The sequence below is a fragment of the Thermobia domestica genome, chromosome 2 (genome assembly GCF_964235325.1).
Source record: "Thermobia domestica chromosome 2, izTheDome1.hap1.1, whole genome shotgun sequence".
Taxonomy (NCBI): domain Eukaryota; kingdom Metazoa; phylum Arthropoda; class Insecta; order Zygentoma; family Lepismatidae; genus Thermobia; species Thermobia domestica.
In genome coordinates, this window is record NC_137455.1 from 122615302 (window position 1) to 122627013 (window position 11712).

Genomic DNA, 11712 nt, shown 5'->3' on the forward strand with positions numbered 1-11712 from the left:
CCGAGCCTACCTCCTACTTTAAAGATCCAGAGACTAGCTGATACATGATACGTCAGTTATATTGCTTGAAAAGGGTTAATATTATGCTATAGATATAAATATATCTCAAATATATGATTATAGAAATTTGCTCATAAGATCATCTCTTAACGGTCAGTTGGTAAAGTCTTAAAATATTTTGAGTTTTCGATATTGCACTATGCAATATATAAGGTTACAAAACAAACAAATCCCATTACAGACTTCTAGAGCTTGTAATAGGTGCCACATATAGTAAATTTTGAATAGAAATCAAGTCTGGAAACATATCTTTTGTTTGTTGCACGAAAAACAAAGTAAACTAAGCCTGAAAAATTAGTCTTTTATATATGTGTATCGAATCAATTCCACATTGCAAATGGCGTCATGCAACGCAAATCACCTAGTGTTTCATGTCTTATCTCACTCCTGATTACCCTTGCTCACCGTGTGTGTGTGTGTGTATTCATGTTATTAGCTGCTTGTAAGTCGGTGTTAAACACTAGCCAATAAGTGTGGTTTCAATATAATTGTGCACCAATATACTTTGCACGTTCTATTCGTTACCATTTCAACCAAAGTCTCGACAGGACGGATCCAGGGGAGGCGATCGCTCCCGCACCCAGAAGAGGAAACTTTCGTATTTTACAGCCAAATAAAACCCATCTCAGACTTTGGAGCTCTTGAAAGTAACTCTAAGTAGCAGCATTACAACCCATCGCCCTCCCCAAGAAGTCCGTCCTGGATCCACCCCTGCGTCTCGGGGCTCATATACGAAAGGGGCCCAATTTCGTGTTTTGCACACTTGCCTGATTTACCTCCAGTAGATCTTTTATGTGGAAATGAGTGAAGAGAAGAGTCTAATTTAACACTTTATCTGCCATGTGGGTGTGATCGGACCTACTGGAATGGTCTAAGAAAATGTCCCCGTACGTCCGATCGGAAGCACAATTTCTAATTCGTAAAGTTGTAGTTAGAGTACTTGTATTTTAAAGTGTTGCCTCTAGTGTTAGTTTCTATCACACGCAATATAGGAAATATTTATGCTGTAGGTTTTGTTGTTAGATGTTGCTTATTAACGCCCCTACAGACGCTGAATGTCAGTTAACAAGTATTTGTTGTTTCTGTGAAGCCGATCGGACCTACGTGTTGCTTTTTGAATGACTTGCTCTAACTTATTTTGACAAGATACCAGTATTGTGAAATCCCCGTCAATTTGCTGAATTTTCAGAAAGGTCTAGATTATTATACTGTTATTACAAATGAGATCAAGTTCTGCGCATATTTCTTTGTTTTCCATTGCACAAAGGAACTACTTATTAGCACTAAAAGCAACAGGAACTCATCCACACGTCTCGCGCAAAGCTAGCTTCTTCATACAATAATGGAAAAATGACTATCAAACACAGTTGCCAGAACAACTGTAATTTATCCCCTTGCCCATAAACAAAAAAAAATACACGAGTAGGTGCGATTGGACCCACAACTTTCATGCGCGCTGATTCAATAGATCGCCTTAGATTATGTTTCAGCATTAACATTATGTTTAAAAAATATGAACAAGACAAAACTAATGTGAGCAAGGACGTTTGGCACTCTATCGGTGAACAACAAAATTCACCCTTGGCAACTAACCTGTTAAGGGAATTGCCATTAAGTCAAATCAGAGGAAGATCTCCCTATACATGTTGAAGTTAATCGAACCAAGACCCCAACGCATGTCCGAATGTGTAAACTGGAATATGCGTCGCAGGTATAATATGTACATACGTGTTAGTAGTCGCCGCATCGAGCCGTTCATGTAGCTGGATCTGGACAAAATACAACTTATAAACATGTACAAATATGTTTCCTTAAGAATGGTGTCAGCTGTACCGCGCTCTTCCATCAAACAATTATCAGAGAGGAGATGGAAGATTGCTTTGGATCTATAGAGACGATTTTCACAAGCGATATTGTAATATTGTCATGTAGCTCGAAGTGAATGATTATTCATTATATATCCAAAAATACATGTTTGAGAATCCTGCGATACTTCCGCAACAATTTTTATAGAAGGAGTTTGGCTACGGGCATTTAATTTGAAATACTCACCAATTACCTCTATAAAAATTGTTGCAATGGTACCGCAGGATTCTGAAACATGCTAGTTCCTAAGTGAAGTCTTGATCCGACTACGATAGGTCTCATAGTTTTGAAGCTATGGACCTTTAAAGTTCATTTTTTCATATTTTCGGCAGCCTATAACTCCGAAAGGAAGCATTTGTGCACTATGATTGGTCTATACTTTTTATCTTATCTTGGTGTCAGGAATCACCTCCCAAACGTTGTCGATGTTGTTTTGAAACACCCTATATATATATATATAAAATCAGTGTGTAAAAACAGCATGTAACAAAAAATAAATGAATGTAAATACGCTTTGTTTAAGCTTTGTTTATCTTTTCTATCATCAACTTGGATGTCTGGAGGTAGATACGTTTTTGTTGTTTTATCTATGTAATAAATTTAACAAATTTCTTGTACAGTATAATTAGGAAATTTCCTAATCGTTAAAATACCAACTGCTTTTGAAATAATTGAATAATTAACAGAATAAAGACATGAATATAATTACTTTGTAGAAAATGGATAATTGTCCATAGTATAAATGTGAGTGATAACGAATAAGGAGGTTCCTTGGCTATGATGAGAATGTCATTGCATTTCCTGACATTAGTTAAACGTAGGGACATTTATTCTAAAATGACTTAAGTTTATTATTATTATTATTATTATTATTATTATTATTATTATTATTATTATTATTATTATTATTATTATTATTATTATTATTATTATTATTATTATATATTTTCCACCCACGGGCTTTGAATAACGATCGCAATTAAGTTGATGTATATTATTTTTATAGAATTTAACTAAACTCGTATATTTCAAAGTTTTCTTGACGTTACCTCACATAACAAAAAACAAAAGCAGATATGCATGTGTACTAAATGCATTAATGCCAAGAATGTTACACCCACACCAGTTAGAGAGAATTTAATACAGATGAGCTAAATGTACACGTTTATTAATATAAACTGTCATGAAAGATAAATTTGTAAATAGCAACTTAATATGATTTTTAAAACTTTAGCAAAACACTGAGTTTTCTTACATGATTGCTTTTTTTTCTCTGACTCTGGTTATCTGAATTTTAACTCTTTATTTTGACAGTTATTTCATAATGAATCGTTTTTAATTATTAGATTCGAAACTAGTTATTGGAGACAACAAAAACCCATAGGAGACTTAATTAACAAAAGTAAAAAGTAGACGATCCTTCAAATCAATGTTAATATCGTCAAAACCATTAATTTAATATTTCTATGAGAACTCTCTTAACTGCAACAGTAATATTTCCATTATTTCTAGTGCAAATTAACACAATTACCCTTGACAATTCAACTTCAACAATTTTCATTGAAAATGCACTTAAATGTGTTATGTGTTATGTATCAACAAACTTATTACAGTCCTAATTGTATCAATTTTATCTTTAGTAATATATCATTTCTTATACACATTAGTTCATATTTTCGCCCTGTAACCATAAGTGTATTACAAAATTGTTCTATTTTTATCTACTCTTAAGTATTAAAAAGCCGTAACATTTATAGAAGCATACAGGTTTTAGATTCATGTTAATTCTTTGTTAATATTACGCTTTAACTGTCTTGTGTTGTTCTGGAGTACAATTAAACGTTGAAAGTAATGAATCATAACTGTTATTAGTTAATAGCTTAGTAGTTAATCGCTTAGTGTAAGAAGGGTTAGTAGTTTAAACCATTTCCTCTTTATAAGAAAATAATAATTTTACAGTTAAAACTGTTTTCAACGTGTAGTTAGTAACGTTATAGTTATTTATAATTAAAGAAGGACTTGGATAATAACCTTCAATAGATAGAGTTCTAAATTAACGTCATAGATCTCAATAACTGTGTTCGTCCTTCTTTGAATACTGTTTGGATTTCGTTGTTTACGTGAAAAACGTATTGCTTGATATTCTATGTTTCAGTGATCAATTCACTCTATTTATAACCCAAATCACTGACGACTTTTAAGAACTTTTTTAGGGTTTGTTTATTTTAATGACACCTAAAATATGTTCAGCAACTGTCCAATAAAAAGCCAACTTTGTGAATAAGTGTGTAGGACGATAGCTAGGGGTGCTTGTACATATTGTGACTTCAACTTTACATATAAACTTTCATAACGTTTCATTGTAAACAAGAACGTATCGCATGTCATTGTTTTTGTATTAATTCATCACATGAAAGATAGAAAGCCTGATGATAGCTAAATAGCATTTGCTTTTTCTCGTTGTTACACAGTGGGCAGAATTTATGAGCACCTCGCCATTGATAATTCTGGGAACGATCCTTTCACAATGAACATGCTATACTCTATATATAGATATACGTTTATATACAGGTCTGTTTATACACTTCTTTCACTTTATCAATGAAACAAGAAAAAAAACATTTCTAAAACCTACAAAAATAGCATTTTGAATTATACAGCTAAAGCTCTTAATCAATATATCATTTATAATGCATATTTTTCTTTTCTACGCAAATCTTTTTGTCATCTACGAGAATTTCTGGAAAATATGAAGAGAAAACTTTTTTTTTAAAAAACTTTTCGTTACTGGTGAATATTGTTGCTGCGATTCACGGAAAGTTGTATCACTTTATCGCCATCAACAGTAAGTACCATCATCACATTACCATCAACAGGCTTTTTTTTTTCTTTCGCTTGGGAACAGCCATTAGGGAAACATAAAGTACCATCCATGTCGTTAAGCGGCAGGAAGTTTTAGTTTCAATTAATACTTTCGAAACCTCCTCGAGGATCGATATATATATGAAAGCTACAAAGGTATCAACTTTCAACTCTCAATTATTTAGATATAACTCACACGTGATACGAGGAACGTTTATACGTTTAGAGTTACTTAAGAAAAAAACAACACTATTTAATCGCTATTATTTCTGGAAATACTATAGAATTATTCTTTTTAATAAATTAATAAGCATTGAATGACTTAAAAATATATGTAATCCAACTGCACACCTAGTTTCTAAATCTCATACTGTTTGTTTCTAAAGTAATCGAATCAAGAGCCAGTAGTGCTGTTGCCTTTCTTGTCTGTGGTCTAATCTACGTTTCTCAATAAGAATCTTATTCCACAATTTGTTATCAGAGTATGCCAAATTACTTATAAAACAACAGCCAAAAAATCACAATTCTCATTTATTGAACAGAGCATGTACTTTCGAACATAGCGGAGCGTGTACTTTCGACTCGATTGGCATTTTTGTGTCTGTTTGTCTGTTTTACGATAACTTTTGTAAAACTTACCTGATTTTAATAAAACTTGGTATCCTTTCTTCAACATGCAGATATAACTTTGTCGTTTAAGGTTTCAATCCATCATATATAAGATGGTAAATGGGTAATAAAATCCACCCACAGTTGCAAGTTTGCAAATATACATGCATTAAAGACAATTTTCCAATATAAACTACGTAGAAATTATTCCATTATGGCAAAAATTAGTTTCATTTTGTTTACGGCGTTATAAATATCCCCACAGTTTAAGGTTAAAATCTGTCAAGAATGAAAGGGTGTTTTCACCCTCCTCCTCAAGTTCATATATATATATATATATATATATATATATATATATATATATATATATATATATATATATATATTCCTTAATAATTTTCTTTAAAATACTGCTCGATTTTAGTGGAATATATGGTACATTATCTTTGAGGCTTCCTAATCACCTCCTGTGAAGAGAGTTAAAAATTTTTTAAAAAAATGAAGTAGTGGATTTACTGTTTTTAACTCCCCTGTTATCTTTCAGAGTTCCACTATTATATACCTTTCTTGAAATTCATTCGGCATTGGGTACAATATAATGCACATTTTCTTTCAGTCTTTTTTGCAATCCCCAGCGCATAAGATGAAAACCAGTCAACAGTGAGCAGTAAATTCAGCCCCTCATGTGGAGTGGATTACTTCCGCTCCCGGCTATTCCCCTAATTAAAAAATATGTTCCTTGATCATTTCCGTCACAACTATTTGATTTTAATGTAATACGTCCTGCACTTTTCTTTGAGGCTTCATAATCATTCATTCTGCATGGAACTGAAATCAGTAAAAAAAAATAAAGCAATGGTATTATTCCCCTCTGAGTTCTTTTTTTTTAAAAAAAAAAAAAAAGTTTTATGATCCTCAGTGCTTGAGATTAAAATCAGTGAAAATGAGCGCTGAACTTACCCCCATAATGTAGTATTGATTACTCCCCCTCCTTCCGATTAAAAAATGTAATCCATGATATCTTTCTTTTAAACATTATACTTTTCATGAAATGTGACGTATACTTTTCAAGGCTTCACAATCATTATCACTACTTGGATTTAAAATCAATCGAGAACAAGAGCGCGAATCAGTTTCCTCTCCTAGGTTTAAAAAAATGTTCTATAATAACTATCGTAAGTATTGTACGATTTTAACACAATATGGTGTATGTATTCGTTGAAGTTTTTGCATAATCCCCACTCTTGTATTTAAAGTCCACCAAATTTGAGAACTCCAGAATATTTGAATAAAAATTCTATGATAATTTTAGCAAAACCCACAACTTCGTCGACTATGCTTTAAGTTTGTTGAGAATTTCCAATCGTCGCAATTGCTTGTAACTGAAATGTGCCAATAATGAAAACGCTCATTGTCTCTAATTTTATACCTAACATATTTTCCAGCACATTTATTGAAAACACTTAGAAATGTACACTAAAGTGTTGTGTATGTGTGTTGTTGGAAGTTAGGCTTATTCCTAAAGTGAGTGGTTGAAATTACTGAGAGAAGGATCGCTCGCTTCAACAATACACAGCAGCAATACACAGCATACACAGTAAATTCGTATTTTTAATATCAAGAAGCACAATTTATCAGATTTCAAACCTTTCAGTTAAGCATGTTTTTAAAATCTATTCTTTCTATCTAGGTTGACTGTCAAGGTACTGGTCCCAGGAGGCCATAAATTTCTTCTTACCTTTGGCTCGATTATGGATAGTTATATCACATTTTTGTCCCGAAAATGTACCAATGGGAGCTGAGCATCATAGTGATGCTCATGGTCTCTCACAGTAATTTGTGATAATGAGGATCATATATGGTGCTCATGGCCCCACAGAGAATTAGGTGAGCACCATATATGATGCTCATGGCAGTCAACCTGTTAATATAATTTCCTATATATATATAGTGAATAACAGTAGGAAACCTGAAGAACTTTTTTTGAAGGGGCAAGATAAAATACGGATACAAGCGCAGTCGCGAATATGCACATACTTTGATGCACGCGTGCACATAATACTTCATGTTATTTACGTACATTGCAGAATTTTGTTAATTTCAATACATATATTATAGTGCGTGACTACGAAAACTTAATGTTCTCACGTGTGTTTGAATCCCTCCGAAAATCTAGAGGAGGGCAATTGTTTGCCCCCTCCTCGTTTGTCTCACCCTGGAGGCCATTGACCCATACATTATTTGGCATTGCTAAGATTTGAATAGACGTACAAAAATGCTTTTTTGTTTTAAAAAGTCTCAAGAACTTTGATTGAATCAGTGCTTGTTTTACATCTTTAACACTATTTTACATATTTTTCTTTATAAAAATGCATTGAATGAGACTATGCGATTTTACGGTACTAAAAATGTTATACCTTCGTGTGACCTTACTTTGTACCACATTTAGAAACCTTTTAAGAAAAAAGTACCATACTTCCGAAATCAAAAATATTAAAAATGTTATTTTCTTATTCAACTACTATGTAGTAAACATATATTGGGTAAATTTGTATATGGAAGGCTTTTTACGTAAAAGGAATGCGCATGTCTCGTTCATTTATGCGAATTTCGTAAATTCCACTCCAAAGCGGAGAGGAAATCGAAGTGTATTCAATGTGGTGAGCACACGGGGAGGGGACTTTCCTGAACCATTTGTTTGAGAAAACTTTGTAATGGAAGAATTTCTCGAAATACGAATTAGTGTGATCTCGAACTCATCGAGTCAAAAGTTAGAGTATATTTAAAACGTTTTATATTGATAAAAGTATTATGTGTTAGCAGCTAAACATAGAGAATTCACCTAATGTATGGATACACAAGATAGATGATCCTCATAAGTTATTTATTGAGTAGTGTATTATCACTATTCTTATTATAACTGATTTACCATACGCAAAAAATTTAGTCTTCTTATTATGAAACTAAGCACATTAGCTTTCTTAATTTACTAGTTATACTAATTTGTAAATTACTCTTTAGAATAGATATATTTATTAGTTTATGTTATATTGTGGATTTATAACATTTAAATCTAACTTTGTACCAGAACAATTACAATAAGAGCAATCCTCAAGAACATTTGTTGTTATAATAGAATTATCCTCATCCTATACATCAAGCCTCCTTTATATTCAACAGTTCAAAATAATCTTTTCTCTCTGTTCTTGTTCTGTCATATTGAATTCTCTCCCACCTTTAACTGGATTAATTTTCAAGTGAAGTGCAAGTAAATTCGTATTTTTAATATTAAGAAGCACAATTTATCAGATTTCAAACCTTTCAGTTAAGCGTGTTTTTAAAATCTATTCTTTCTATCTGCCATATTGAATTATTCCCCTACATTTGGGAAGAAACGTTTCAAAATTCATCTACGTAAATGAAATATCAAATTCTATGTACAGTCCGCAGCAAAAAAACTGCAACATGAGCATGTAAGTTTATTGTGAAACTACGCCTAACAGCGCAGGGAATCAACATAACGTCTAAGTGGCACGAATTACGCCAGGAGAAACCTCGGCGTCCTCCCCTGCACACTTATTTTGGAACAAAAGACTTCGTCGTTTCACAATAAACTTACATGTTCATGTTGCAGATTGTTTGTTGCGGACTGTAGAAAGATTTATTATTTTTATTAAGATTTATTATTACAAGAATTTATATCAATTTCATATACAAAATTTCGTTCATTTGTGTCCAAAAATTTAGGAAAAGTTTCCTCCCTCTCTCCGTGACTGCCATATTAATTTTATTACTTCCTTTTGGTTGGAATTTATAATGTTCTTGTAAATAGATATGTTTCTTACTATGTGCCAAAAGCAAAGCCTCGCAAAGTTTTCTATGTATGCGTTCAGATTTTCTTTTTTAAAAAAGGCTTCTCTCTCGCCCTGCTTCCATCATCTTAAGTTCTTGCAAATGATAATATTTGCTTCTTAGGTGTGGCAAACTTTCAAAAAAAACGTTTCTTTAAATCCACTCGGTTTGCAATCAAAACCTTTTTGCTTCTTCATGTTAACTTGTTTAGGAATGAGTACTAAAAGAACAAGAACTGACACCTGCTCTGTTTTCAGTATAATCTCAAAGATCTCTTGAAAAAAAGCTGAAAAATTTTGGTGAAAAATCGAAGCTGTTTTGAAGGAACAATGAAAACCCGAACCGATTTTTGAAGAAACTGAAACAGTTTTTGAAGAAAATGGAAATGTAGAATTTTTCGGTTTTCTATATAACAGTTTCCATTTTTTAGAAACCTGTTTTGCCCATTCCTGGCACACACACACACACACACACACACATATATATATATATATATATATATATATATATATATATATATATATATATATATATATATATATATATATATATATATATATATATATATATATATATATATATGACGTATATCCTTTTTCGTCAGAATTTTCTTACCCTAATATAAAAGAGTAAATTCACTCGTTTACTTAGTGACTCATTCAATACATTGTCTATGAGCTAAAAACTTGAAATTTTATACATATATTTTTCTTCAACCTTTGACTGTACATAGGACTGGGTTTTACATAACTCTTTCCGTAGGGGAGAAGTTAGGGGTTAATTTGGCAAGTCTTCGAATAACTTGAACATTAAAATTGAAAGATTTTTTTTAAATAAATGTTCTTACATTCTATGAATAAGGCAGGCTTTGCTAAATTTTGCCCTGAAAAGACAAAAGGATTTATTTACTTTTTTGCACTTCTACAAATTTCGAAACTAGTTAGTCCTAAGAACTTGAATTTGTGTATATAGTTCTTTGAATCGTTGATATAATAGCATGGAATTTGGTTTATGCAAGCATTTTGCTTCACAGAATATGAAAATGTTATTCTCTAATCTGTTTGTACTGATTCAAAATGAGTGATAGAAAAGAATATGAAGAAAGCAAGGGCTGTTAAACGCCGAGTAGTTGGTGATTTGGTGTGTTGAAGCTAAAATATCATTCATCATTAAAAGTAGATTAGCGAGTTTTAGTATTTAAAAACTCTTAAACTTGAACTAACCTAAGGACACATTTTTTCCCCTTAACTTAGAGGAATGGAATTGCTGCTCAGATATTATGACAGTACTTGTAAGGGAATTAGGAATAATATATTCTGAACATGCCTATGGCGCTTTTCCCGCAAAAATTTTAAAAAATGACCACATCATTCATATAATTGCTACACAGTTTTTACATCAAACCGTTTTCTTGATAATTACACCTGCATTAGAAACCGTGAATAAAAGTTTTAACTACCTCTATTATTAGGTATTATTAATAATGAGTACTCCAGCTGCACTCACATCCAACGAGGAAGAGAGCTAAAAGTGTCCAGTATATGAAAAGCAGTCAAAAAGTTCCCGGAATTTTATTGTGACTCTTTATTATCACAATAGTTCTTAATCGCCTTCAAAGTAGGCACCTTCGGAACACACATACTTCCTCCACCGTTCCTGCCATAGCTGAACACACTGATGAAAGTTTTCTTTTGGTATCTTCCGAAGTTCAGCTGTCGCTTTGGTTTTGATATCTTCTACAGTGGTGAAACGGGTATCAATGCTGTTTCTCTTAAAGCGCGGACACCATAAACTGATTTTAAGTTATCAAAGTAAGTATCTGAAACAGATGTCACCATCTTGCACAAGAACTTGATGTTTGTGCCTTGTTTGAACCGCGACATTGCACCAAATGATCACCACCTACTCCTCCATTTACCTATATTACACGTAAACTGACTATTATGACCTGTTCATACTTGTCATATTCATAACTAGACAATATAAGGACTGCGCTGTAAAAGATTCACTGTAATTGCATCACAAATGCCAAAACTAGAACAACATTCCGGGAATTTTTTCACTGCTCCTCGTATAGCTTTTCTTTATTTGGAATGACGGCTTGATTCGGTCTATAAAATAATCCACAATGTATACTCGAATCAATACTTGAATTAGTTAGTTGGCCTTTTAGGGAGGAATCAATTCTTTTAGGAACTGATATTTAAATTAGATATATATACTCAGAGTAAGAAAATGGGAAGTTACAAGTTTCCCACTGCCGAATTATACACTTAAAAAATTCAAAAATGACTATATAATTCTGTTCCTATAAAATCATTGTAACTTCGCAGGAATTGATCAACTAGGGAAATTCCAACATCTGTCCCTTTTCTCATAATCTAAATGCCACGTCAATCTATTCCAATTCGTGTTGTAGTATGTTCGTACAGTTTTTGCATCGGTGACGTATCGAGAACATGC

General features: G+C 32.5%; 1 protein-coding gene across 7 annotated transcripts in view; it reads left to right on the forward strand.

The window, feature by feature from the left end:
- The window catches only part of dysc (whirlin protein dyschronic), a 708896-nt gene that overhangs the window by 458589 nt on the left and 238595 nt on the right, over window positions 1–11712 (forward strand). The window lies entirely within an intron of this gene.